The sequence below is a fragment of the Pan paniscus genome, chromosome 7 (genome assembly GCF_029289425.2).
Source record: "Pan paniscus chromosome 7, NHGRI_mPanPan1-v2.0_pri, whole genome shotgun sequence".
Classification (NCBI taxonomy): Eukaryota; Metazoa; Chordata; class Mammalia; order Primates; family Hominidae; genus Pan; species Pan paniscus.
In genome coordinates this window covers 73,767,134-73,794,626 of record NC_073256.2, presented here as the reverse complement: position 1 = coordinate 73,794,626, position 27,493 = coordinate 73,767,134, and the positions used below count along the sequence as shown (strand labels likewise).

At 41.0% G+C, this 27,493-nt stretch overlaps 1 protein-coding gene across 7 annotated transcripts in view; it reads right to left on the bottom strand.

The window, feature by feature from the left end:
• FAM110B (family with sequence similarity 110 member B) overlaps positions 1–27,493 on the bottom strand; it is a 153,991-nt gene that overhangs the window by 51,883 nt on the left and 74,615 nt on the right. For 3 of the 7 annotated variants that reach the window (XR_004672904.3, XM_008975455.4, XM_063606771.1), the window contains one exon: positions 21,285–21,373. The exons of 1 other annotated variant lie outside the window; for it this stretch is intronic. The gene's annotated coding sequence lies outside the window, so the exon portion shown is untranslated. Of the gene's footprint in view, positions 1–14,354; positions 19,785–21,284; positions 21,374–26,522; positions 26,705–27,493 lie in introns of those variants that run through there. 3 more of the 7 variants (XM_003821972.5, XM_003821973.5, XR_010112936.1) reach the window with 3 other exon arrangements.

Below are 27,493 nucleotides of genomic sequence, written 5' to 3'. Positions count from 1 at the left end.
CAAGCCAGAAGAGACTGGGGGCCAATATTCAACATTCTAAGAGAGAAGATTTTTCAACCCAGAATTTCATATCCAACCAAACTAAACATCATAAGCAAAGGAGAAATAAAATCCTTTACAGACAAGCAAATGCTGAGAGATTCTGTCACCACCAGGCTTGCCTTACAAGAGCTCCTGAAGGAAGCACTAAACATGGAAAGGAACAACCAGTACCAGCAACTGCAAAAACATACCAAATTGTAAGGACCATCAACACTAGGAAGAAACTGCATAAACTAACAGGCAAAATAACCAGCTAGCATCATAATGACAGGATCAAATTCACGCATAACAATATTAACCTTAAATGTAAACGGGCTAAATGCCCCAATTAAAAGACACAGACTGGCAAATTGGATAGAGTCAAGACCCGGCTGGTCGCGGTGGCTCACACCTATAATCTCAACACTTTGGGAGGCGGAGGCAGGTGGATCACGAGGTCAGGAGTTCGAGACCAGCCTGGCCAACACATGGTGAAACCCTGTCACTACTAAAAATACAAAAATTAGCCGGGTGTGGTGGCAGGTGCCTGTAATCCCAGCTACTCGGGAGACTGAGGCAGGAGAATTGCTTGAAACCGGAAGGTGGAGGTTGCAATGAGAAGACATTGCGCCACTGCACTCCAGCCTGGGTGAAAGAGCAAAACTCTGTCTCAAAAAAAAGAGTCAAGACCATTGGTATGCTGTACTCAGGAGACCCATGTCATGTTCAAGGACACACATAGGCTCAAAATAAAGGGATGGGAGAAATATTTACCAAGCAAATGGAAAGCAAATAAAAGCAGGGGTTGCAATCCTAGTCTCTGATAAAACAGAGTTTAAGTCAACAAAGATCAAAAGAGACAAAGAAGGCCACTACATAATGGTAAAGGGATCAATGCAACAAGAAGAGCTAACTATCCTAAATATATATGCACCCAATACAGGAGCACCCAGATTCATAAAGCAAATCCTTAGAGACCTACAAAGAGACTTAGACTCCCACACAATAATAGTGGGAGACTTTAACATCCCACTGTCAATATGAGACAGATCAACGAGACAGAAAATCAACAAGGATATTCAGGACTTGAACTCAGCTCTGGACCAAGCAGACCTAATAGACAGCTACAGAACTCTCCACCCCAAATCAACAGAATATACACCCTTCTCAGCACCACATCACACTTACTGTAAAACTGCCCACATAATTGGAAGTAAAACACTCCTCAGCAAATGCAAAAGAATGGAAATCATATCAAACAGTCTCTCAGACCACAGTGAAATCAAATTAGAACTTAGGATTAAGAAACTCACTCAAAACCACACAACTACATGGAAACCAAACAACCTGCTCCTGAATGACTACTAGAAAAATAACGAAGTCAAGGCAGAAATAAAGATGTTCTTTGAAACCAATGAGAAAAAAGACACAACGTGCCAGAATATCTGGGACACAGCTAAAGCAGTGTTTAGAGGGAAATTTATAGCACTAAATGCCCACAAGAGAAAGCAGGAAAGATCTAAAATCGACACCCTAACATCACAATTAAAAGAACTAGAGAAGCAAGAGCGAACTAATTTGAAAGCTAGCAGAAGACAAAAAATAAGATCAGACAGAACTGAAGGAGACAGAGGCACGAAAAACCCTTCCAAAAAAATCAGTAAATCCAGGAGCTGGTTTTTAGAAAGATCAACAAAATAGATAGACCACTAGCCAGACTAATAAAGGAGAGAAGAATCAAATAGATGCAATAAAAAAATGATAAAGGGGATATCACCACCGATCCCACAAAAATACAAACTACCATCAGAGAATACTATAAACACCTCTATGCAAATAAACAAGAAAATCTAAAAGAAATGGATATATTTCTGGACACATACACCCTCCCAAGTCTATACCATGAAGAAATCGAATCGCTGAATAGAAACATTAACAAGTTCTGAAACTGAGGCAGTAATTAATAGCCTACCAACCAAAAAAAGTCCAAGACAAGATGGATTCATAGCCGAATTCTACCAGAGCTACAAAGAGGAACTGGTACCATTCCTTGTGAAACTATTCCAAACAACAGAAAAAGAGGGAATCCTCCCTAACTCATTTTATGAGGCCAGCATCATCCTCATACCAAAACCTGGCGGAGACACAACCAAAAAAGAAAATTTCAGGCCAATATCCCTGACGAACATCGATGTGAAAAGCCTCAATAAAATACTGGCAAACCGAATCTAGCAGCACATCAAAAAGCTTATCCATCACGATCAGGTAGGCTTCATCCCTGTGATGCAAGGCCGGTTCAACATATGCAAATCAACAAACATAATCCATCACCTAAATAGAACCAATGACAAAAACCACATGATTATCTCGATAGATGCAGAAAAGGCCTTTGACAAAATTCAACACCCCTTCATGCTAAAAACTCTCAATAAAGTAGGTATTGGTGGAACGTATCTCAAAATAATAAGAGCTATTTATGAAAAACCCACAGTCAATATCATACTGAATGGGCAAAAACTGGAAGCATTCCCTTTGAAAACCTGCACAAGACAAGGATGCCCTCTCTCACCACTCTTATTCGACATAGTGTTGGAAGTTCTGGCCAGGGCAATCAGGCAAGAGAAAGAAATAAAGGGTATTGAAATAGGAAGAGAGGAAGTCAAATTGTCTCTGTTTGCAGATGACATGATTGTATATTTAGAAAACACCATCGTCTCAGCCCAAAATCTCCTTAAGATGATAAGCCACTTCAGCAAAGTCTCAGAATACAAAATCAATGTGTAAAAATCATAAGCATTCCTATACACCAATAATAGACAAACAGAGAGCCAAATCATGAGTGAACTCCCATTCACAATCGCTATAAAGAGAATAAAATACCTAGGAATACAACTTACAAGGGCTGTGAAGGACCTCTTCAAGGAGAACTACGAACCATTGCTCAAGGAAATAAGAGAGGGCACAAACAAATGGAAAAACATTCCATGCTCGTGGATAGGAAGAATCAATATCGTGAAAATGGCCATACAGCCCAAAGTAACTTATAGATTCAATGCTATCCCCATCAAGCTACCATTGATTTTCTTCACAGAATTAGAAAAAACTACTGTAAATTTCATACGGAACCAAAAAAGAGCCCGCATAGCCAAGACAATTCTAAACAAAAAGAACAAAGCTGGAGGCATCATGCTAGCTGACTTCAAACTATACTACAAGGCTACAGTAACCAAAACAGCATGGTACTGGCATCAAAACAGATATATAGACCAATGGAACAGAACACAGGCCTCAGAAATAACACCACACATCTACAGCCATCTGATTTTTGGCAAGCCTGACAAAAATAAGCAATGGAGAAATATTCCCCATTTAATAAATGGTGTTGGGAAAACTGGCTAGCCATATGCAGAAAACTGAAACTGGACCCCTTCCTTACACCTTATAAAAAATTAACTCAAGATGGATTAAAGACTTAAATGTAAGACCTAACACCATAAAAACCCTAGAAGAAAACCTAAGCAACACCATTTAGGACATAGGCATGGGCAAGGACTTCATGACTAAAACACCAAAAGCAACAGCAATGAAAGCCAAATTGACGAATGGGATCTAATTAAACTAAAGAGCTTCTGCATAGCAAAAGAAACTATCATCAGAGTTAACAGGCAACCTACAGAATGGGAGAAAACTTTTGCAATCTATCCATCTGACGAAGGGCTAATATCCAGAATCGACAAGGAACTTAAACAAATTTACCAAAAAAACCCACAAACGACCCCATCAAAAAGTGGGCAAAGGATATGAACAGACAATTCTCAAAAGAAGACATTTATGCAGCCAAAAAACATATGAAGGAAAGTTCATCATCCCTCATCATTAGAGAAATGCAAAACAAAACCACGATGAGATACCATCCCATGCCAGTTAGAATGGCGATCATTTAAAAATCAGGAAACAATAGATACTAGAGAGGATGTGGAGAAATAGGAATGCTTTTACACTGTTGGCGGGAGTGTATATTAGTTTAACCATTGTGGAAGACAGTGTGGCGATTCCTTAAGGATCTAGAACCAGAAATACCATCTGACCCGGCAATCCCATTACTGGGTATATACCCAAAAGATTATAAATCATTCTACTATAAAGACACATGCACATATTATGTGTGTTGCAACCATGTTCACAATAGCAAAGACTTGGAACCAACCCAAATACCCATCAATGATAGACTGGATAAAGAAAATGTGACATATGTACACCATTGAATACTATGTAGTCATAAAAAAGGATGAGTTCATGTCCTTTGCAGGGACATGGATGAAGCTAGAAACTATCAATCTCAGTGAACTAACACAAAAACAGAAAACCAAACACCGCATGTTCTCGCTCATAAGTGGGAGCTGAACAATGAGAACACATGGACACAGGGAGGGGAATATCACACACCATGGCCTGTCGGGGGGTAGGGGGTTAGGGAAGGAATAGCATTAGGAGAAATACCTAATGTAGATGACGGGTTGATGGGTGCAGCAAACCACCATGGCACATGTATACCTATGTAACAAACCCGCACATTCTGCACATGTATCCCAGAACTTAGAGTAAAATTAAAAAAATAAGTAAGAAAAATATAGCATGTCTCCATGAGGATGTTGAGATTTAAAAGACAAAAATAATACATAAACAGCAAAGTATGAATAAATAAAATTATTTTCCTCCAGATGAGTGTAATACCAAGCCTGAAAGTAAAATATGAAAAAGGAAGGCTCAATTAACAGCAACAGAATGTGAGTCTTTTAGCAGTGGTTAGTCTGCTTACATGAAGTACTATTATTAATAATATTAAATGTAATCCTTTCCAGATGAGAAGAGTCTGTTTGTAACTTGAGTGCTTTTTTCAATAATTATAACTTTTAAAAAGCTAGATATTAACCTTAGACTTCTTTTCATTTCTTTAAAACTGGTATGGAGTTAACGTTGCTGGAACTAGCCAGAGGGCTGGGAAAGTAGTAAGCTGTCTCCATGGTAACAGGCTGCTCTGCCATGCAGGGATCATTTCACATGTTCCTTGTAACCCAGAGACCACATGGAGGGGAGAAGCAAGATCCCCATTTTGGATTTTCAGGGTCACCATTAAAAATGAGTTTCAGTAGGATCGTATTTTTATAAGAATGCTGAATGGGGGGCATCTGTCATGAATATGTAAAAATTACCTATGCCTATTTTTTTTTCTCTCCTTTAGTCTGCCAGTGACCATCAGGCATGGGCTCTGATGGAAGCCTGGTGGTGATAAGGTCATCCACAGATCTCATTATGCTGTGAGCTACAGCTGATGTGATTATAAAATTCTGAGGTGGAATCCTGAGAGACAAGAGAGCTGAGCCAAAACCCTTCATGGGGCTGTGCTGCAAGGAGTGCCTGCTGTCCAGCAGGGCCTTGGCAAGCACAAGCAGGACACCTGAGCTGTGATAAATGTCCTGGTGATGACCAGAATCTGCCTCTGCATGGGTAAGGGAGAGGCTACCCCGAGGAGCTGGAAACAAAGACAGGGAAGCTAGGTAACCTGACGCTAGGCACTCTCACATCCTGGAATGAGGGAGTCTTCACTGAGCCTATTTCTTTAAGGGAAATGTTTTCATTCTGCTTTGCTTCAAACGTACTCCCAGCTGAAGAGAGGAGTATGAAAATGCCCTCATCTTGTCTTACCATGTTCACCTTTTGGAGAGGCATTAACATTTGGCCCACTACAGAGACTGTTTGGATAACTAAAGAGCATGCTTTAGTAGAAGGGCCCTTGGTTAGGAGAGCAAAGGCATGGCTACACCTGCCATGCACTGCCTCATCTAGACCAAGAGGCTGTAAGGATTCAGTGAGAAATCCAAGTAAATGCTTAAAAGGGGGTGAAGTGCATAGCAAGCATCTCATATCTGTTAACTGCTATATTTACTACTGTTAATGTTACTGGTATTGCTCATATTAAAAATTATAATTTACTTGTGGGTGCCTTAAGTTTATGGTTTTTGCTTTCCACAAAAAACACACAATAGAATCTGAGCTCAAAGGCCTTGTGGGGAAAATCTCAAGTCAATCTTTATAAATAATGAGATGAAACCACTGAGATGCTCAAAGGAATTATCTGAAGGGTGTACAGATACCTTAGCCTTTATTTTGAGTAAACTACAGTGGACCCTTGAATAATGCCAGGGGTTAAAGACCCTGACCCTCCACCCCATGCAGCTGAAAATCTGAGTATAACTTTTGACTGCCCTAAAACTTTAACAAATAGCCTCCTGTTGACTGGAAGCCTTGCTGATAACAATTAACACAAATTTTGTATGTTAGATGTATGATACACTCTACTCTTACAATAAAGTAAGTTAGAGACAGGAAAATGTTATTAAGAAAATCCCAGGCTGGTGTGGTGGCTCATGCCAGTAATCCCAGAACTTTGGGAGGCTGAGGCAGGCAAACTGCCTGAGCTTAGGAGTTTGAGACCAACCTGGGCAACACGGTGAAACTCTGTCACTACTAGAAATACAAAAAGTTAGCCAGGCGTGGCGGCGTGCGCCTGTAGTCTCAGCTACTTGGGAGGCTCCGGCAGGAGAACTGCTTGAATCTGGGAGGCGGAGGTTGCAGTGAGCTGAGATCACGCCACCACACTCCAGCCTGGGTAACACAGCGAGACTTTGTCTCCGCCCCCCTGCCCCCCCAAAAAGAGAAAATATATTTACTATTCATTAAGTGGAAGTGGATCATCATAAAGGTCTTCATTGTCGTCATCTTACTCTGAGTAGGCTGAGGAAGGAGGAGGAGGAGGAAGAGGAAGAGAGGTTGGTCTTGTTGTCTGAGGGGTGGCAGAGGCAGAAGAAAATATAAGTGGACCTGAGCAGTTCAAACCTGTGTTATTCAAAGGCCAACTGTAGTTAATAGAAAGTCTGCTACTGAATCCTGCTAATGTATGAGAAGGACAGAAATCATACTGCATGTGTATAAAGGATACAATTTTCTAGAAAATGCCAAATGGCAAAAATATGTTTTCAAAGTAAGCAATAGTTTTGATGCCATTTTACTTCCATGAAATGCTTTCTTCTAAAACATGATCTCCTGATCCAAAATAAATAAGAGCTATGTGAGCTTTTACAATAACTAACTCAGAAGTAAAACCTGTCATCAGTGCCTCTGTACAATAGCTTTTTCTCAAAATGTCTGTATCCTATCATTATGAAGTTGGAGTGTTTACAGTGTTCCCCCAATGGATGTCTTTTCAAGTTGCCATAATTATTTTGATGCTAATTTTGATCTTAATCCATTTATCACACCAAATCAAATAATCCCGAAGTAAAATGATGTCTGCTAATAGGGAAAAAGTGACAAGGGAGGGAAAAAGCCCTTGGGTGTAGAAGGTAATGCCTGTGAGATCAGATTCTATTACATCTTTTTGTGGAAAGCAAAACCCACAAAACCAAGGCACCCACACGTAAATTAAACCACAAAACTAGATTAGAGTGAATCTCAGACACCATTTGTTTTAAGCACTATAGCAGAGGGAAAGCAGCAGTGAAATAGAAGCATCAGACATCTACATAAAGATCCCCAATTCAAATGACAAGGTTGATAGAGAGTGCTAATTTTCACAGAACTGCAGAAATTACAGCTTAGCCACAGATGACCTTCAAGTGAAGAAATACTTTATGATCCATATACACTAAAGTTCACCAATTCATGTGGCTGATGCAAAAATGTGCCTCCGATAGGCAGCATTAAGACCATAGAGTTGATGTGAAATAAAACCATTCATCTGTGAAGGTTTTTACTTTAGCTTCTCCTGCCCTTTGTTGGACCATTTGATTGTCATCTTAAAACGTCAAAGCTTTATTGCAGAGTTTTTACCACTGCTAAAGGAATATTCATGGCACTAGTCTCTTATCCTGTCAAAGGCAGTATTTATATACATGAGAATATAAAACTGTTGTAACAAGGAAAAATGTCACAGATTTACAAAGGATCAAGTTTACAAGGCAGCAAGTTGGTGTACATGTTGCACCCCATGAGCCCTCTGATCAAAAAGCTAGTATTAAAAGCAGAGAAGTCTGTCCTTGATAGTTTTTGAACAAAATATCACTTGGTCTTGGAATGCAGTTAGAACTCCTCCACCCTCTTTTCACTCTAAGGACACTGCTGAACCCAAGATGAAGGTGCAACTCTCAAGTGCAGCTCCATTTCCTTGTAACTTCTACACAAATTCTAGTGTGTGCCATCAACTGAAATCATAAAACTTTCTAAAGTTTGGGGAATGAGAGAAATATAATTTGGTTTGTTAAATAAGTATTCATATTCATAGCATCCCATAAAAAGAAGCATATACAATCCTTCTACTCAAATCTCTTCCAAGAATGAAGATAACACAGACAATGTATTATAGAGAAAGAAACACATTTCGTTGAATTCAGAATTCTGTCTAGAAATGTTATTTTACTGCAGGAGTTTTAAACTAGATATATGACTTGAAGCGTCATTTGGAACTGGGAATTCATCAAGTCAGTAAAATAATGAAGACATTTATGGAGAGACTTGGGTAAGAGGGAAGACTCACTGAATACATATATGAATGAAGCAAAATAAAGTTCAATGGAGAAACTAAAATTGTGATTGTCCTTTAAAATTAATTGTAGAATATTTATAATCCTAGCATACTACAACAGGTGTAAAATAAATACATTTTGATAGTCTGTGCGTTACTTAAAACAACTATCAAAATAAATTTTTTTCTTTTAATTACATTTTAGCAACATTTACTGGGCCCCTCTTATAAGCCAGGCAAGTGGGAACCAGGTATCAGGTATTGAGTTGAGGTCCTAGAGAGTTTTACTTCTGGGGAAGCCTCTTGGATTCACCCAACAGATAACATTTTTGAAAGTTACAAATTAGTTTTGTAAGTCCAATTTACTTTCCCATTGATAATTTACTCATGTTTATATTAGTTCAATTGATTTTTAAACTGGGCACTGGCCCCTAAAGGTTAAAGTTTAGAAAGTAATAAAAACTTTGAGGATCAGTAATCTTCAAAGTATTTTCTTACTACAGAAGCTTTCTTTAAAGACAATGTGGAACATTGGTATGCAAAATAGATGAATGCAGAGTGGTTTTGGCTACAGGAGATGCCCAAATCTCAATCCCCATCAGCCTTGAAACCACTAATACTCCAGGGAACAGGGTTTGAAAATCACTGCTGGAGTTCAATTCATTCATTCTGCCGATGAGCCAATGAGGAGATGGCCCCAGAGAGAGAGGTCAAGTTTTGGAGTTGTGATGGCGAACGAGGCAGAGGAGCTTGTATCCTGGCTTTTCCAGTTATGACCCATGTAGCTTTGAGAGGTCCCTTTTCTCTGATGCTCTGTTGCCTCATCTATGAAGCTAATATAGCAGTTTACTCCACCCCTCCAGGCCGCTGAAGTGAAAGTGCTTGTGAAATGTATACGCCTATTCAAAAAGCAAATTGCTACAGCTGCTGCTCTAACAGAAGCCTTAAATCAGAGAACTGGAAGCGAAGCCCACCGATCTAAGTCACAGACAGATAGGTGACTTCTCCAGGGCTCTAGATAAGGTAGAAGGTGACGCACAGCGCTGGTTTCTTTGGCACTACTACATGGTAAACACCCCTGAGGAGGAATCTTGGTTGGCATCTGCAGCAAGTTCTTTTGTTCAGAGAAACCTTCAGAAAATCTAATGTGGTAAAAAAACATGACTTCTAAATAGTAGGAAAATATTTACCTCCGAAGTCTGTGAAGCACCTGGCACCTAAAGCACACTGGACACTTGGCAAGACTGTTTAGAGGCACAGATCGGCAACCAGACGGTGTATGGTGTGAGCTCAAATCTAGCCCCATGATCACGTGCTATGTGTCCCATCAACTATCTGTTGTGAGAATGAAGGGAGATGATGCACTGAAGGGCTGAAGTGCCTGGTGAATGCCAAACAAAATACCAGCTCCACTGTCCTCACCTTGTGCAATATCACGTAAGTCAGTCATGACAGTACAGAGCTATTAGCCCATTAACATTCCTTTGTCTTTACTGAGGGAAATATACCTCTATTGAAATGGACCCTTAAAGCATCACCATCCATCACTGACAAGTGAGGGGACTGGGAATTTTGCAAAGGTGGCAGTTTGTAAAGTATTTTACGTATGAGAGCAATATTGCACAAATTTACAACAGAAGTAGCACTCTCTGTGGAATGTCCTAAGAAGTGCACAGTGGTCCTACTTATGCGTAACGCTAAGTGCCAATAAAGAGGTGACTTCTCAGTATGAGACATAAGAACACTTCAGGTAGCACTTCAAAGCCAGGTTTCAGTCGTCTGAAAAACAAGATACTGACTGAATGAAAGGGTCTAATAATCATAAAATGATTTTAAACATAGTGGAATTTAAAATTAATAAGATACTGTAAACATGTATAACATGAAGTATTATTAATAAAATATAATAAGAAATTCAAAAATGTTGCAGATTTGGCATAAAATGTCTTCAAGTGATCTCTTAATTTCCTGTTTCTTAATGGTAGATTTAAAGTCATATATTCATATAATTTTTTCTTTATTATACTTAGCATCTTAATCTAATGCTTAGTGACCAAAGACTGCTAAAAGTAAGAGAGATGCTCTCAAAGGCTCCAAATGAGGCAATTTACTTTGGCTTAACCCTCTTGGAGACTACCTTAGAAGAGCTGCAGATTCAGTTATGAACATGACCACTGTACACAGGTGATGAACACAGCGTTAATTTCATTTTAGCAACATTTATTAGGCCCCTCCTATAAGCCAGTCAAGTGAGAACCAGGTATCAGGTATTGAGTTGAGGTTGTAAGGAGTTTTACTTCTGGGGAAGTTGGCTTCACCAAACAGAAAACATTTTGGAAAGTTACAAATTAATTTTGTAAGCTAAATCATACTTTTCCATTGATAATTTACTCAGGTTTATATTAATTCCATTGATTTTTTAATTGAGCACTGGCCCCTAAAGGCTAGAGCTCCCTGTGCAAATGGCCAGTGCCCAAGAATTGCAGTGGGGAATAAACCACCCCGCAAAAAGCACAATGCAGCACACTTCATAACAGGGACATCTGTGGATGGTTCAAAGTAGAGAAAATAGATATCTGGTGGAGAAGAAAGTGAACACGATCTTAAAATGTTTCATAAATCAATGTGCCAGAGGTATTCCAGCATTCCTTATACTCTAAAAATGAATGTGAAACTTTTTCAGGCCCAAGTTCAATACAAACATCTCTCTGGCTCATAGGCCAATGGTTAAAATCTTAAATTAAATCTAGAAGTGTATCAACTTTTTGTTTGTTTTCTTGAGACAGAGTCTCGTTCTGTCACCCAGGCTGGAGTGCAGTGGTGCGATCTCGGCTCACTGCAACTTCCATCTTCCGGGTTCAAGCAATTCTCCTGCCTCAGCCTCCCGAGTGGCTGGGATTACAGGCACCTGCCACCACATCTGGCTAATTTTTGTATTTTTAGTAGAGATGGGGTTTCACCATATTGGCCAGGTTAGTCTTTAACTTCTGACCTCAAGTAATCTGCCTGCCCCGGACTCCTGAAGGGCTGGGATTATAGGTGTGGGCCACCATGCCTGCCTACATGTGTATCAGCTTTACAAGACTCTTCAGTTGATTAAAGGAAGGGGGCATGACCCCCACAAAAAGTAATTTCTTCCCTTTACCAATACAGCATGGAATGCTGAATCACAAATACAACTAGGAGAGTAAATGAAAACGAAGCCTGCTTTTTCTCCTGTTTTTGATGCCAATTGCCAGGTTTAGAGAGTGATGCGTCAATCCCTACTCTGACTGCCCTAGCATCCTGTGCCTCGGTGTAGCCACTCTAACACCCCCTGTAAAAACAGTGTCCAGAGGGAAAGTCCTGGGAGGTGCAGGGTGCAATCTACTCCTTGTACTATGCTTAGAAACCAATGCCACTCGGTGGGGACATTTACCATCATTTTCTTGGTAATGATCCATAAAATCCCTGCTGGCACCTGACAGCAGCCTCTAGGGATATAATCCCTATGAATAGGTAAAGAGTGAAGCTTCACAACCCATTCTATCTGGGGATGGAGAGTTTAAGGTATACATGGTGGTAAGTTTTCCAGTGAAAAATCATGTTTAAAAAACGGAGATTTCACCAGGCACGGTAGCTCACGCCTATAATCCCAGCACTTTGAGCGGCTGAGGTGGGAGGATCACAACGTCAAGAGATCGAGACCATCCTGGCCAACATGGTGAAACCCTGTCTCTACTAAAAATACAAAAATTAGCAGGGCATAGTGGCGAGTGCCTGTAGTCCCAGCTACTTGACAGGCTGAGGCAGGAGAATTGCTTGAACCGGGGAGGCGGAGGTTGCAGTGAGCCAAGATCACACCACTGCACTCCAGCCTGGTGACAGAGCGAGACTCCGTCTCAAAAAAAAAAAAAAAAGGAAAATGGAGATTCAAGTCCACTGCTGGAAGGAAGGAAAACATAGAGAATCTTATAGAACCACATAAATTAGAAATGAAATTAAAATCAAACACTACTTATAGGCCAACTGTCACTAGAATGATGCTTGAAAATATTATAGTTCATCTTCTCTTTAGCGAGGTGCACACCATCCATACCTTCTACTGACTCATTTTTTCCTCCACTATATATGATTCAGATGGCAGCCAGCAAGGTCTTGGTCATGAGCACAATTCAGGAGCCTGCTGACCTCAGGAAAGACAGCCTTGTAACTTCTGAAGATACACAGGACAGACCACTAATATGGTGAGCTAGTATGAACCAAAGATTCAAATACACACAGTTCTGTGGTGGATTCTCTCATATGCCACTGATCCGGATCACCCAGGAGTTAGCCGTACTCTCCTATGTACCTAGAGCTTCGGTTCTGCCTAAAATTCATCATTTTCTTGGATCTCCTCACATTTTCTTCACTTCCAACTCCAGCACTACTAGTTACTGTTCTTCTTACGATGATTTTTCAAATATAGAGTGTTTATCCCTTTACAAGAATGTCAGCATCTCAAGGTGGGAAAGGTTCTTAATCTCCATTTCACCCCCAGGCAAACTAGACACTGGATACGTAATTTTTAATGGAACAGCAAATGATGAGAGAATTAACATAGAGAACACGAAGCCCAGGGGAGGCGTGGATGGTGGGAGTGGCCTGCATTCTGTATTCTTCATTGGCCCTGGAGTGTGGGCTTTTAAAGGTGCCACTTCCCCGAAATAGCGGAATTAACACAAGTAGTGAACGTGGAGACAATCACAAATAATTGAATCTCTGAATATTGAATCTGCGAGTCCACAGGGAACAATCAATTTGAGCAAAATTTAAAAAATGAATAAATAAACTATGTAATCTGAATTCTAGAAACAAAACCCTATTTTAAATGCAGTTGAGGAGACCAAATTCAAGCAGCCTTTGAATAAAGCTAATTACGCCTTGATCATTCCTTACTTTGACTAGTTTAAAGTTTCACCCAAGTTCTTACAATTCTGCACCATAATGTTCAACTACAACTAAACATAACCCAGTTTCTTCTGTTTCTTCTCCCCTCTTTTGTTTCTGACTTCATTTTTGCCTTTCTTTCTCCAGCAATAGACTGTGTCTCCGCTCTTTCAGTGAAACAGCGCTTCCAGCCCTGCTAAGCCCTGTGCTGTTGTGTCTTACATCTGAAGATGTTGCTGTCAGAGCTTGTGAGAGGCAGTGACGAAAAAGATAGATGAGCAACGTACAGTGACTTTCCTTCATATGCACAAAAAACTTCAGTCTATTAAATTCCACAAATATCTCCTTAATTTTTTTTTTTTTTTTTTTTTTTTTTTTTTTTTTTTTAAGAATCAGGGTCTTGCTCTGTGTCACTCAGGCTGGAGCACAGTGGCATGATCATAGCTCACTGAAGCCACAAACTCCTAGGCTCAAGTGATCCTTTCGCCTCAGGCTCCCAAGTAGCTGGGACCACAGGTGTGTGCAACCATGCTCATTTAAAAAACAAAAACAAAAAAAAACAAAAATGGAGATGGGGGTCTCACATCTACCAATGAGGAGATGTGTTGCCCACGCTGATCTCGACTTCCTGGGCTCAAATGATCCTCCCACCTCAGCCTCCCAAAGCACTGGGATTACAGGTATGAGCCACTGTGCCCAGCCCCACAAACATTTCTTTATCCTCTGTAGTTTGCTATATTCTGTGCTCGATTCTACAGATTCAGAGTTAAAACATAATTCCTACCCCCAACTTGCTTATAGTCTATTAGAGAGAGACAGAAAAATTTTACTGTAACTTAAATCAGATTTTCACAAGTGCCTTTAATGTACTCATAGACTAAAGAATGTACATGACTATGTGCTCACAGTCATAAGGAACTCTGAGGACATAGAATGTAAATGATGAATAAATGGTGATTAAAGGATAAGAAGCCAACATGGGAGGGAGAATCTGAACTGGTTCTTCACAGTTTAGACTGAGTTCCTCCTTCTTCTGCTGTCAGTGGGGCTGCTTTGCCTTCTAGAGGAGATGCAGTTATTTTCCCCTAGATGATTTGTCTCTACATGCCCATTAAGACATCACTCTACTATCGGCAGTTAAGAACTGACAATAGCTTTCCATTCTGTGTTGTTGATGAAAATTTTTATTTTCACAAACGCTTCCCGGGTGGGTAAATCACTTCATTCCTCTTCAGGAAGTGAATCAGTCCATAGAATAGCGCTGATGCTGCAAAGCCATCTACAATCTCCTCTAGGATTTCAACCCTAGCCCATGTGCTCGCAGCTCCCTGTACAGAAGAGTTGGGAGGGCAAGGCTTATTTATTCATCCCCTTGAGCATCTAAGAGCCTAGGTTCTTTGATGAAGGCAAAAGTTTTAAATAAATTGATCATACAATTTAAGAGATAACACATAAACCTTCACAGACAGCAAAGAATAATTCCAAGGCTACTTATAAATAAATGCACATGGTATACATTAAATTGTGAAGAAATTTGTTGCATGAATTATGAATTTGTTGAATGAATAAATGGCAAAAATTCTTAGATTCTAAGAAAAAAAACCCATTGCTTTTAAAGGAAAAAGTAACTTTTGAAACTGGCACTAAAGGAACTCTTGGACTTTAAGAGAGTGGAATGGGTAGGGGATTTTGGGCAAGAAGCAGCCCACAAGCTCTGAGGAACCAGGTGTGTAGGGAACATGAGCAGAATAACAGACGCTGACTTTGAGTAAGCAGAAGAGCCCAGATGAGAGGTGGCTTTGGAATTTAAATTTAGTAGACAGATAACTGGGAGAAACAACGTTTCAGAGCAGGGAAGTAACAGGATGAAAACTGTAAAAGAATTTTCTGGCCAGGTATGGTGGCTCACGCCTATAATCCCAGCAATTTGGGAGGCTGAGGTGGGCGGATCACTTGAGGTCAGGAGTTGGAGACCAGCCTATCCAATATGGCGAAGCCCTGTCTTTATCAAAAATATAAAAATTAGCCAGGCATGGTAGCACACGCCTGCAATCCTAGCTACTTGGGAGGCTGAGGCAGGAGAATCGCATGAAACTGGGATGCAGAGGTTGGAGTAAGCTGAAATTGTGCCACTGCACTCCAGCCTGGGCAGCAGAGCCAGACTGTGTCTCAAAAAATAAAAATAAGAAAAAGAATTTTCTGCCTCCTACATGGACTGGTGTGGGAGCAGAAACTAGAGGCAGGTGACCAGCATAGGGCTAAGTCAGTAATGGGGTTGTTTGGTGATGAAGAGGGCTGTGCTGAGGCATGAGCCCCCGAGGAGGAGTCAGCAGGGCTCAACACCTGAACAGGCAGGCATAGTAAGGGACAGTCACTTGAGAGGCTTCTTCCCAGAGGAAAGGTCTCCACTGACTGTCATAGTGAGTGAAAGCTGTCTCTTTTTGACCAAGGATGATGTGGAGCTTGGTTTTAAATGTATCATAGAGAACTAGACCCGTAGGACTCAAGTAAAGGCAAAACATAAGTATTTCAGGAACATGAAGGGCCAGTGCTCTGTGAAGCTCTGCCTAAAGATCATGCAAGGAGGGGGCAGCATTGCTCCCCTGGTGAATAGGAGGAATTTCCAGAAGAAATGCAGATTAGGAATATATTTAGGTTTTTGGTCGCATCTCTGAACATAGATACACACACATGATACCAGAATTGAATATTTAGCATTCTTTTATCCTATGCTGTGGAAGAGGGAAACCTGTGTGGAGAGGACACTCCAGTGCTCACTAAACACAGGGTCCTGGCAAGCATCACATCTCTCTGAACTTCTCTGAGTACTCAGAATGCATGAGTGCTTTCTGCATCCACACCTAGAGATGGTAGCACATGATTTACAGGTTGAAAAGAAAGTGAGAAGGTCTGGAAAGTCTAGGTTTTCTCCTGGCACAACTGCAATCACTGTTTAAATCTCCTCTCTTTCACCTGTGTCATCCTAACAGTCTCTTTCCCTCTTTATATGACCTTTTTGGCCTCTTTCCTACTCTAGCTGATTGAAGATTTTCATGGTTTCTACAGATCATTCTAATATTCCACCAGACATTTATGTTTCCTTGTAACCTTTCCATTCTACTTTCCCCATTGTCCGACTTCCCTCAACCGACTTTCCTATTGCATGTATGACCCTGATATTGTAAAGAAATTAACTGGTGTGCAAGGGCTGGATAGAGGTTTGATAGAAGAGCCTTGGGTAGACTTGGGCTTTATACCCAGTGTATATCTAACCACATGGTTGCCCTCTGGTCTGAAGTTTAGCCTCTGATACCCATATTACATATATCCCATATCTACATACTGAAGATTCTAATGCTTCTCTGAAGGGCAAGTGAAAACTGCACATAATGTCTCCAGCACAGGGCCACAGGGTAGCCCTTCTACAGTCCATGGTCATAACTGTAGCCCATCCTTCCTCTCTGCTGATCTTTGTAAGAAAACAGTGACTACATTTACAATTACACAATTTCTATTATAACAGCCACTAATAAACAACTATGCAGGTAGTAATACAGAATTTGTCTTACATTTGATTAAAAAAATTTTAATATGTCAAATTACTCTTTTTTTTTTTTAAAGATAGGGTCTTGGCTCTGTCACTTAGGCTGGAGTGCAGTGGCATGATCATAGCTCACTGCAGCCTCAAACTCCTGGGATAAAGCAATCCTCCCACCTCAGCCTCCCGTGCAGCTGGAACTACAGGCTCATGCCACAACACCTGGCTAATTTAAAAAAATTTTTTTTGTAGAGACAGGGTCTCACTGTGTTGCTCAGGCTGGTCTTGACCTCCTGGTCTGAAGCGATCTTCCTAACTCAGCCTCCACAAGTGCTGAGATTACAAGCGTAAGCCACCAACACCCTACGCAATTTGACAATTTAAATTCCAATCAATACTTTTTTGAACTTCACAATAAATGTGTGTTAAATCCTCAAAAATAGAATTATACTTCCTTCTGAGTATGAGGGAGACTATCCCTAGATCTACCCTTAGAGAAGCGTATACAATTTTTGTGAATAAGTAAAAGAAAACATCTAAAATCCCTGCTTCTTTTCCCAGAGAATGCCCTTTCCTCCTCCTCTTTTTAAAAAAGCAGAAAGCAAGCCTGGCTCCTGGCACAGTGGGTCTCACTGTTGTGCCGACTCTCCTGATTCCTGAGAAGACCTTGCTCAAGGTCAGCTGAGATGGCCTCAGAGGAGCCACACCTGACTGTACTGCTGGAATCTGATCTCTGAGTCATTCTCTTGGCAAACAGCTGATCTGGGGAGAGGCAAAAGTCAGGGGTGCTGGCATGAGAGGATGATGAGTCATTGACAAGGTACAAACTTCTCATTCTGGAGGACCAGCTTTAGGAAACACCGAGTTGGAAAAAAAAGGTGTCTGGGGAAAACCAGCAAGCATTTTTAGTGAGGCCCATTTAACATGCAAAATAAATGCACGAGGGTTGTTGTTGTTTTGAGCAATTTCTCAAGTATCTAGCGCGCACCATATTAAAAAGGCAAAAATCTGGCCGGGCGTGGTGGCTCACACCTGTAATCCCAGCACTTTGGGAGGCTGAGGCAGGTGGATCACGAGGTCAGGAGATCCAGACCATCCTGGCTAACATGGTGAAACCCCGTCTCTACTAAAAATACAAAAAATTAGCCGGGCGTGGTGGCGGGTGCCTGTAGTCCCAGCTACTTGGGAGGCTGAGGCAGGAGAATGGCGTGAACCCGGAAGGCGGAGCTTGCAGTGAGCCGAGATCGCACCACTGCACTCCAGCCTGGGTGACAGAGCCAGACTCTGTCTCAAAAAAAAAAAAAAAAAAAAAAGGCAAAAATCTGGAGAGAAGTTTTGAAAAAGCAAACCTTCAAGGAGAAACTGACTTTATCAATTACTTAAGTTTGAATAAGATAACAAGAAACAAAAAACAAAGGAAGTCCTCAAGCTTATTTCCTGAAATTGTAATTATATGCATAATGCATAGAAATTGGTGTCTGTGTATTCCTTTAAAAATGACTTACATATATATACTACTCAGGACGTTTCATATTCTAGGATGAACAAACTCCAAAAGGTTTGACCAAAAGAACATTACAATATCATTTTATTTCATGACTTCATTTGCCTTTTAGTTTCCTTAAACAAGGAGCCACTTTTAAAAAGACCCAGTGTGTTCTCTAAAAACAAAGTAATCTTAAACTCACATATTGAGAGCAGTGAAAATTTAATGGCGATAATAATGCATATGAATTCATAAGGCTGCTTATCTGTAATTTAAGAATCTAGGAAAGAAAAATGTTTTAATAAACTTTAAATGCAATAATAACCTGAAAGTTAAAAACATTTGGATACAGATAAGAAACAAATTATGCTTTTCAAAACATTCTTTAAAACACTTTTAAAAATGTTTCAATCTATTTATGGGAAAACTGATATAAAAACAACTCGAAGTAACTTGCACACATTGACTTAAGGTTATTTAAGAATTAGGTATCAGGGTTAGGATTTACGCCTGCAACCCAACTGACACTGTGTTGGTAAGTCACATGGCTAAGTTCTTTCTAACTTTCCTGATCTAGGTAAATAATAGTACTGATAAAGCTCAAGCCAGTTACTTATGCCTGTGAAGGTAACTGACTGTCTTCTCTGGATGGTTTGCCTTGATGGTGGGAGGGACCTACCCCTTCTTGTGTACCTAGGCTATATCAGGTATCTCCATTGCTCTGTCTTGTTACTTTCCCTACACCCCCACTGCCTTGCTGTTCTTCTTACTTGGCATATGAGAAACTGAGGCTCACAGAAATAAAGCAAACCATCCCAGTCCATCCAACTGGTTACTAAGCAGACGAGCTGAGGTGAAGGCCAGGTCTACTCAACTCTGTAGTTCTTCCCTGGCCACTAGGGCTGCAAACTCAACTGCAGTCAGCAGCCATCCTGGTGAGCAGATCATCACGCAGCCACGTACAAGAGAGAGGAGGGGCGGTGGGATCACAAGAGGGAGCAACATGTCCTGGCTTGCTCTGACTTCCCAGTTCTAGCACTGCAAGTCCCATGTCCTAGGAAACCCCTCAGCTCTCTAGGATGGTGCAGAATGAAAAGCATGGGCCTGTTGGAAAGTATTTCCCACTAAGTACACCTGCACTCGGGTACAATTCTACAACCTCAGTTCCACAAGTGCTGGCGATGGCAGATGCAAACCTCCTTCCAGCCAACAGGAGCCCCCGGCTTTCGTATCAGAGCTTCTTATATCTGAGATAAGAAGATAAGTAAGATGGCGATAAGAGTGAGAGACTTCAGGTTACAGCACTGAGGGGTGTTGTTGGCTTTCTCTTTAATTCCTGTTTCTACAGATTGCAGAATTCTGTCTGGCACAGGCTGATTCTTATTTGTCAGCCTAAGTTAGATTCTTAGGTTCTAGAAAAGAGATCACATCACCTGACAACATCCTGCATAATGCAGTAATAATAAATTACAAAATACATGGCTTACTATATAAGCAAGAGTACATTACAAATGGATGCTAGAAAGGAAGCTAGAGGAAGGCTGTCAATCAAATCCAAGCATGGGGCCACTCAGAATGTGGGCACTGAGGCTGAGGCTCTGTTCTCCTGAGGGTTGCTCTTTACACTCTTCAACTCATGGTGGAAATGAGGTAACTGGAGAGCTTCTTTATTTTCCTAAACATTTCTAACCTCCTCATTTGGTGTTATTGAGCTCTCAGTCCCTCCATAAAAGAGGGAATCATCTGTACTTTGACCCCACCATTCTTCCACTTCCTTAGCTCTTTCCTGGAAGATGGTCTGGCTGTAGGAAGAGACCTGGAAAAAATGTTCCCAGGCTCTCCATCAGCTGTGGGGACCAGAAAGTAGTCCTGGGAGTGGCGGGGACGTGGGGAAAAGCACCCTGCCATTCCCAGGCCTGCTGGTCGGCCATCCTCCAAAGATGCTCCACCCCCTCAGTCTCAGTTCCTGGACTGGAATTTAAGTTCTGCTCTCTTGACCCTGCCTCCCTTAAGGGGCCAGCCTGCAAAGATCTCTGCGGGTCACCCACTCCCAGTGCCCTTGCTGCTGACCCTGCACCACCATCTCATTCCCTGAGCACAGAGAGTAAACTTCTGACCAGGCCAGGTGGCTCATGCCTGTAAACCCAACACTTTGCAACGGCGAGGTGGAAGGACTGCTTGAAGCCAGGAGTTAATATCAGCCTGGGCAACATAGTGAGACCCCATCTCTATGAAAAAATTTTTAAAAATTAGCCAGGCATGGTGGTGCACATTCATAGGCTTAATTACGCAGGAGGTGGAGGCAGCAGGATCACTTGACCCCAGGAGTTCAAGGCTGCAATGAGCAACACACCATTGCCTTCCAGCCTGGGCAACAGGGCAAAACCCCATCACTAACAAAAAATAAAATTTTCTTTAAAACACAGAGGACTTCTAAACTCCTGGGAGATTACCTGATAAATAGCACACAGCATTTAACAAACTAATAACTAGCTGATATGTAGGTGTATCATGAAACCCCTTGGAACGGCAAATGGCCATCACCGATACTTTGGTCCTGGCAAGGACCTCAAAAGGTGGGGATTTTATTTTATTTTATTTTTTAAATATATATATATTTATTTATTGCCAGACAGCAAAATATCTGAAACCTCAGCTTCTTTGTCTTAGTGCAATAATGACACAGGTTTTCATAGAGAATCAATACCTCCTTCTCAGAATGGATCAAAGCAAAGCAATATGCTTACCTGAGAGGGGAATGAATATTTTATGGATGGTAGGCAGAGGTCACAGGAATGCTGTCCTTTCTTAAAATGCTCTCTGCAGCAGGAAATTGCTAAAAATCAAAGGAAGAAAAGATTGCTATTGCCTTTTTCTTTGATAAAAATAGGCAGGCTATTAAATACATTTAGCAACAGACAGTGGTAATTCTTTTAAAAATTAGTCAATACAGGCTGGGTGCAGTGGCTCACGCTTGTCAACCCATCAACCCAGCACTTTGGGAGGCCGAGGGGGGCAGATCACTTGAGGGCAGCAGTTGGAGACCAGCCTGCCCAACATGGTGAAACCCTGTATCTACAAAACACACACACACACACACACACACACACACACACACACACACAAAAATTAGATCGGTGTGGTGGTGCTACTCGGGAGGCTGAGGCACAAGAATCACTTGAACCTGGGAGGTGGAGGTTTCCGTGAGCTGAGATCATGTCACTGCACTCTAGCCTGGGTGACAGAGCGAGACTCTGTCTCAAAAATAATAAAAATAGAAACTGATCAATATATTAAAAAAAAAGATAGTAAACATGTCAGTACATGAAAATGCATTAGTTTTTACAACTTCATTTGGAAACTATTTTGTTTACTTCAACTATTGTTTCTTTTTTAAGAAGACATTTAACCATGGATAGCAATTATGCAGAAAGAATATAGTATCAAGTTGTGATGAGTTGCATAAATAACGTTTTATGTGACATCATATCTTACTTCCAGGGCTGTGAAAGAGTGATAAGCGTTTTAAGGGGCCTCAGAGTCCCTGGTACACACTCCCCATCTACAGAACCAGAAACTGAGGCCCATTCAAGGTGAGGGGCTCCGCAGCACCACTCCGGCTGGCTGGGGCAAAGCTCTTGATTGCCCCAGGAGCACGGTTCATCTGCACTGTAGCACCCCCATGCCAGGAATCATTAATTCTCTCATTCATTCAACAGGTACTGACTGAACACTTTCTATGGACCAAGTACTATTCAAGGCTCTGGGGGTTAAGACGAAAAACCTCTGATCTCATGGAGTTTATATTCCAGAAAGGGGAAACTAAAGAAATAAACAAATACAGTAAATACTATCTCAGAATGTCCCACTGAATGGCTCCATTAGAGTGAAATCCTGCAGGCAGTGAGGGAACAAGCCATGGGCTCTCTGGGGAAGCACATTCCAGGCAGCAGGGGGAGCAGCAGTGCCATTCTCCGCGCTGTGCAAAGGCACAGGAGGTTGGTGTGGCTGTGAGTGTGGGGGATTGGTGGACACTGTGTGGCAATAGATGGGCCCACCGATGGAAAGCAGGTGGCATGGACAGGCAAGCTGATGAAGGCCAGAGCGTTGGAGAATAGCTATTTACAGGAGGGTAGCAAAGGAGACAGGGAAAAAACAAACCAGAGTTAGAGTTCAGAAAGCAACAGAGGAGAATTGTTTCCTGTCCTGGAGGTCCGCTGGGTCAGAGAGCTGCTCTAAGGGACTACCATCCAGCTTAGGCAGTGGGGTGGGGTCCAGAGGGTGGGAAAAGTAAAGGCTGTGCATTTTACAGGGTTTGAAAAAGTCAGTGTGGAAGCCAGGCTAGGGTAACACATGACAGAATTAGGAGGATTTCCTGACTGCAGGACCTATAGGAGTAGAAATGCAAGATCTGTTTCCAGGTAGATTTTACTGGTGGCAAGATCTTGTGCAAATAGGTGACCCCTAAAGTGGACTTCCCCTCCAAATTTGTCAAGATTTAAAATTTAAATCCAATTAAATGTGTAACAAAAGCAGATGCCTTCAAGGTGAAACCCAAGTGTTACAATCCAGTCTCAAATTTTACAAGCTTGTCTTTAATGAGCACATAGAAGATAAATGACTTTCAGGAATCTACATGCAGCCAAGAGGAAATGACAATTCCTGCCAATGCAAACAGTTCCAAAAGTAATCACTAAATTACTTAAGAGTATAATAGCAATCAAAGTGTTTGGTGATTTATCTAAGATGCATTTCTAAATTCTGGATACGTTAAAGAAAACTTCAATTCCCATATGATGTAAATCTATTAACATATTTCCATGCAACAACCTAATGTGCATTCTGAGAAGAGTTAGCAGGGAGAAGAGAAATGATATTTTACATGTATTGAAGTCAATAAAAAATATAAAAACAGGATATGAAGCTATGCCAGCTTCAACTTAATGCTGAGTTGTGAAGGTGATGTCAAGATGGGCAGGAAATAGTAAGTTCTGGATTGGGTACCATCTCTCTTCTCCTGAAGCTCTCCCTGGCACTCCTCACCCCCTTTCTGAAAAACTGGTTGCCCCTCCTTGGTATCACCAAACTATGTCTCTCTGTCTGCCTCGTGCAGCCCTATTATTATTAATTTAGCTGCTTCTCTTCCTCAGTAGTCACTTCTTACAGGAAGGGACTGTGCCTTCTATTTTCTCTCGATAAAGCTTAGCACAGAGCTTAGCATATGGTTAAGTGTCCATGATCATGGAATACTACAGTGAAAAATAACTACACTTAGATGAGAGGCCTAATATCTCTTTACATATTTTTCCAATCCAGGCAACTTTAACAGGTCAACCCTGAAATATTTGTCAATTGCTAATGACAAATATCTTTCAGGTTTTTGGATTATGACAGATGCCAAGTGACCAGTCACAAATCCACCTATAGATATTGCCACGGAAACTCTTACATGCAATATCATGCACTACCCATTTCTCTTTCCTCTTCACAAATATTTTCCACACCTTGTTCAGCCCAGTTACTTTGCGGCACATCATATTTTTCATGGAATGATTCAGTTTTTAAACTGGTGACCACTTTTCCTGTTGAGACCTCAGGAGAAAACATTAGAAAGTATCCCTTATAACAGAAAATGTTTTGATTTTAAAATATGATATGTATGTTTATGCTGATAGACCTACTGTTGTTTGGTCAGAAATGTCATCAGTAAAGAGCTATGGAATTTTAACGAGGAAAAAGAACAACATTTTAAAGTGTCCAAAAGCTTTCTTTTTATTTTCTTGTCACAGAAATATGTGAAGAGTCTCCTTAATCTAGTTTTTAAAAAGTTAAGACGTGATACATCTGAAGATAAAAGCACATATTTTGGTTACTTTGCAAAAACACAAATAACACTTGTTTAATTCTGTTATAAAGAAGCCCCTTTGGTGTATGTTAAAAGTCCCTTTGGGATATCATAATACCGTTGCATTACACAGTACACAGATACATTCATATTTAAATTTTTAAAAAAGTTCCTCCTCCACACAGAAAGTCTTTAAGACCCAGCCCTAGGGATTTGACATCACTTAGAGCTACTTCCTACATCTTTCCATGACACACACCTCAAAGGGGCTCTGCCCAAAAGGAACTCTAGACAATGTTTATGTGTGCCCAAGGCTTTCACAGTGGAGAAAACCTTCTTGGAAATTATTTAAGACTAAGGCAATTTAGGGAGCATTTCAGGAGATAGAGAGACACAGAGAGAGAGAGATGGATCCACACCAGTTTATCCTTCCCAAAATGTGTGTCCAAGTCTAACTGTTGATTCGCAGAAAGGTTTTTCTGCACATCCACATAGAAGAGCACAGCAGGCAGAGGGAGGGAGGGAAACGAGAGAGGAGCCTGGACTTCTGGAAAGAGCAAAACCACTCTCACTGAAACTGCACTCTCCACTACTGATACGCACCCTTCTGCAACGGGAACAGGCGTGGTTTGTATCAAGGAAGTGGAATGTGAAGTAGAACGACTGTTCCCAGGTTCATTTCACCACACAAGGTGTCTAAAACCTGAGAATGCCGCCAGCTGGTTCGAGTCACAAAGACACTGTATTACAAGCAACAACTATCAAACTTTCTTATTATAGACGATACTCTATTACAATTCATGGCAAGCTTTCATAATATTCCTTTTTTTCCCCTTAAAAATGTTATTTGGATGTATTTTGTACTGGATGACTTACTATCTGCCAGGATGGACCTGGAAGGAAATGTGGGGTGGGGAGGGAGGCACGGTTGGTAAGTACTCTGAAGTTTACTCTGTCAAAGAATGTACTGAACCCCTTTAACCAGAACATAGTTCTAGATCAGAGCAGGTATTTGAACAAATCATTAAAATTGCAACGTTTAGTTTTTCAGGAGCAGAGAAATAATTCCTGATGGTTTTCAGAGATCAGCAAGGCTCTGGTGACAGCAGACGCATGGTGGCTGGCAGCCAGCCGTGTGACTGGTGACTCAATACACAAGTTTCTGTGGACTCTACAGTCTGATATGGGAAGGACATCAATTTTTAAGTTTGATGAATAAGTAAAAACAAAGGCGTTTTTGGTATAAAATAGGACACTATGGAGAAGGGACACTGAGAAGGAAAAACTCATGCTGCATTTGTTTGGGATATTTGAACCTCAGCCTTGCCCATTTAAATATTTTTCTTTTAGAATGTACCTTTTTTTATCCCAGATTATTTAAGATTATCAATTTTCAGGCAAAAATTAATAGAAATAAAAATGTTGTCAAACAGTAGACAAAGTAAGTGGTAAGAACCCCACCTTCCTGCGACTTCGTTTCAACTCCTAACTCAATGTCCCTGCTAAACAAAGCCATGAGACGAAAATTTCTCTTTCAAGCACAGCTAAATATACACTTTAAATATCTCTGGCAGAATGGGATATGTTAACCCTCTCTGTATTCAAAAGGCTTAATAAAAACTACAAAAGGTGAGACAAAGAAAACCATCCAAAATGAAGGCTGCACACATCTTTAAAGAAACAATAGCACGTTACTTCTGCTAAGGCACAGCTTCAACATCAGGAAAGTCACTGCCCTGTCCTAATTAGAGTGTGTTTCACTAAATTCTTCCTGATCGCTCATTATTCAGGACAGTGTGGACTCAATGCAAACAAAGTCTACTGGGTACTGAAACGCACCTACAAAGACACCCAAATTGATGCAACATTGGGCATTCCAAAACAGAAGCGAGCTGGTAAGCATCACTCCCAAGCACACACATGCACTCTTGAATCCAGGTAAAAACATTATTCCTTGGTGAATACCATAAACAGGGTAGCTGTTTACCAGGCAAGCCTGCGGGAGAATGTATTTTCATATGGAATGCTGGAGTACCCATGGTATTAACAAAGCAAGATCAGATTAAACAGATGACACGATGAACATACTTCATTTCACGCATGGCCGTGTTTTTCGTGAGAGATAGACTTAAGTAATTACCATGAACTGAGCCTCCTTCACTGACCTCCCACAGCAGCCGGCTGTCCTTAACGCTGATGCTCCACAACAAAGACGAACGCCTTCTGTCAGGCGCCTTATTCCTTCTTTAACGTTACCAGCCGAGCACCTCCACCGTTGCAAGAACACAGTACAGCACCTCTGTATCTATGTCTCTAATGCAGCATAAAGATTACTGTGGAAACCTATCACACAGGCGAGCAGCAACGCCACCAACCAATGAGGAAAAGGCACATGCGGAATCCAGCACATGCTCTCTGAGACGCAGGCTGTCACCGGCGTTTAGCAGGCTGCTAATCTAATTATAGCTGGTTTGCTAGCACAGAGCCATTGGAGCAAAGCACAGGAGAAAATTCAATTTTAATAAATTAAACCTCATAGACAAAATCATCTCGATTTCCTGTCATTTTGAGGATTAATGTGTCACCTTATAAACTATAAGTGATTTTTAAAGTGTGTTCTTATTTTCCTCAAATCTAGAGAAACAAAGAGTGGTTAAATCAATGTACAGCACTATCGGCTTACTTAAGCTTATCAGATTCCAGCACTAAGAATAAATAATAAAACTGATACTGTGAAAATAATAGTGGTGCTATAAAATCTGAGTCTTACTTTATTTACCCTAATTAACAATTTGCCACATATTTGTCATGAAGTGCTAATTAATCTCTCTTCAATATAGTTGGAAATACCATGCAAATTTCTATCTATAGTGGAAAACTGCTAATCAAGGTGTCAAAAATCATAATCTTGACTACAGTGATTAATTCGCAGTTATAAGGGACAGAAAAGGGATCTCAGAAGTTATTGTAAAAGGAAAAATTAAACACATTTGGCCACTACACAACTGAACGGCCAAACTACTTCTAGACGCCAAATCCTGTGATACACACGTGGGTGAAAAACATGCGTTCTCACAGCCAGACTGCCGGGGTTAAAGTTCTGGATCTCCA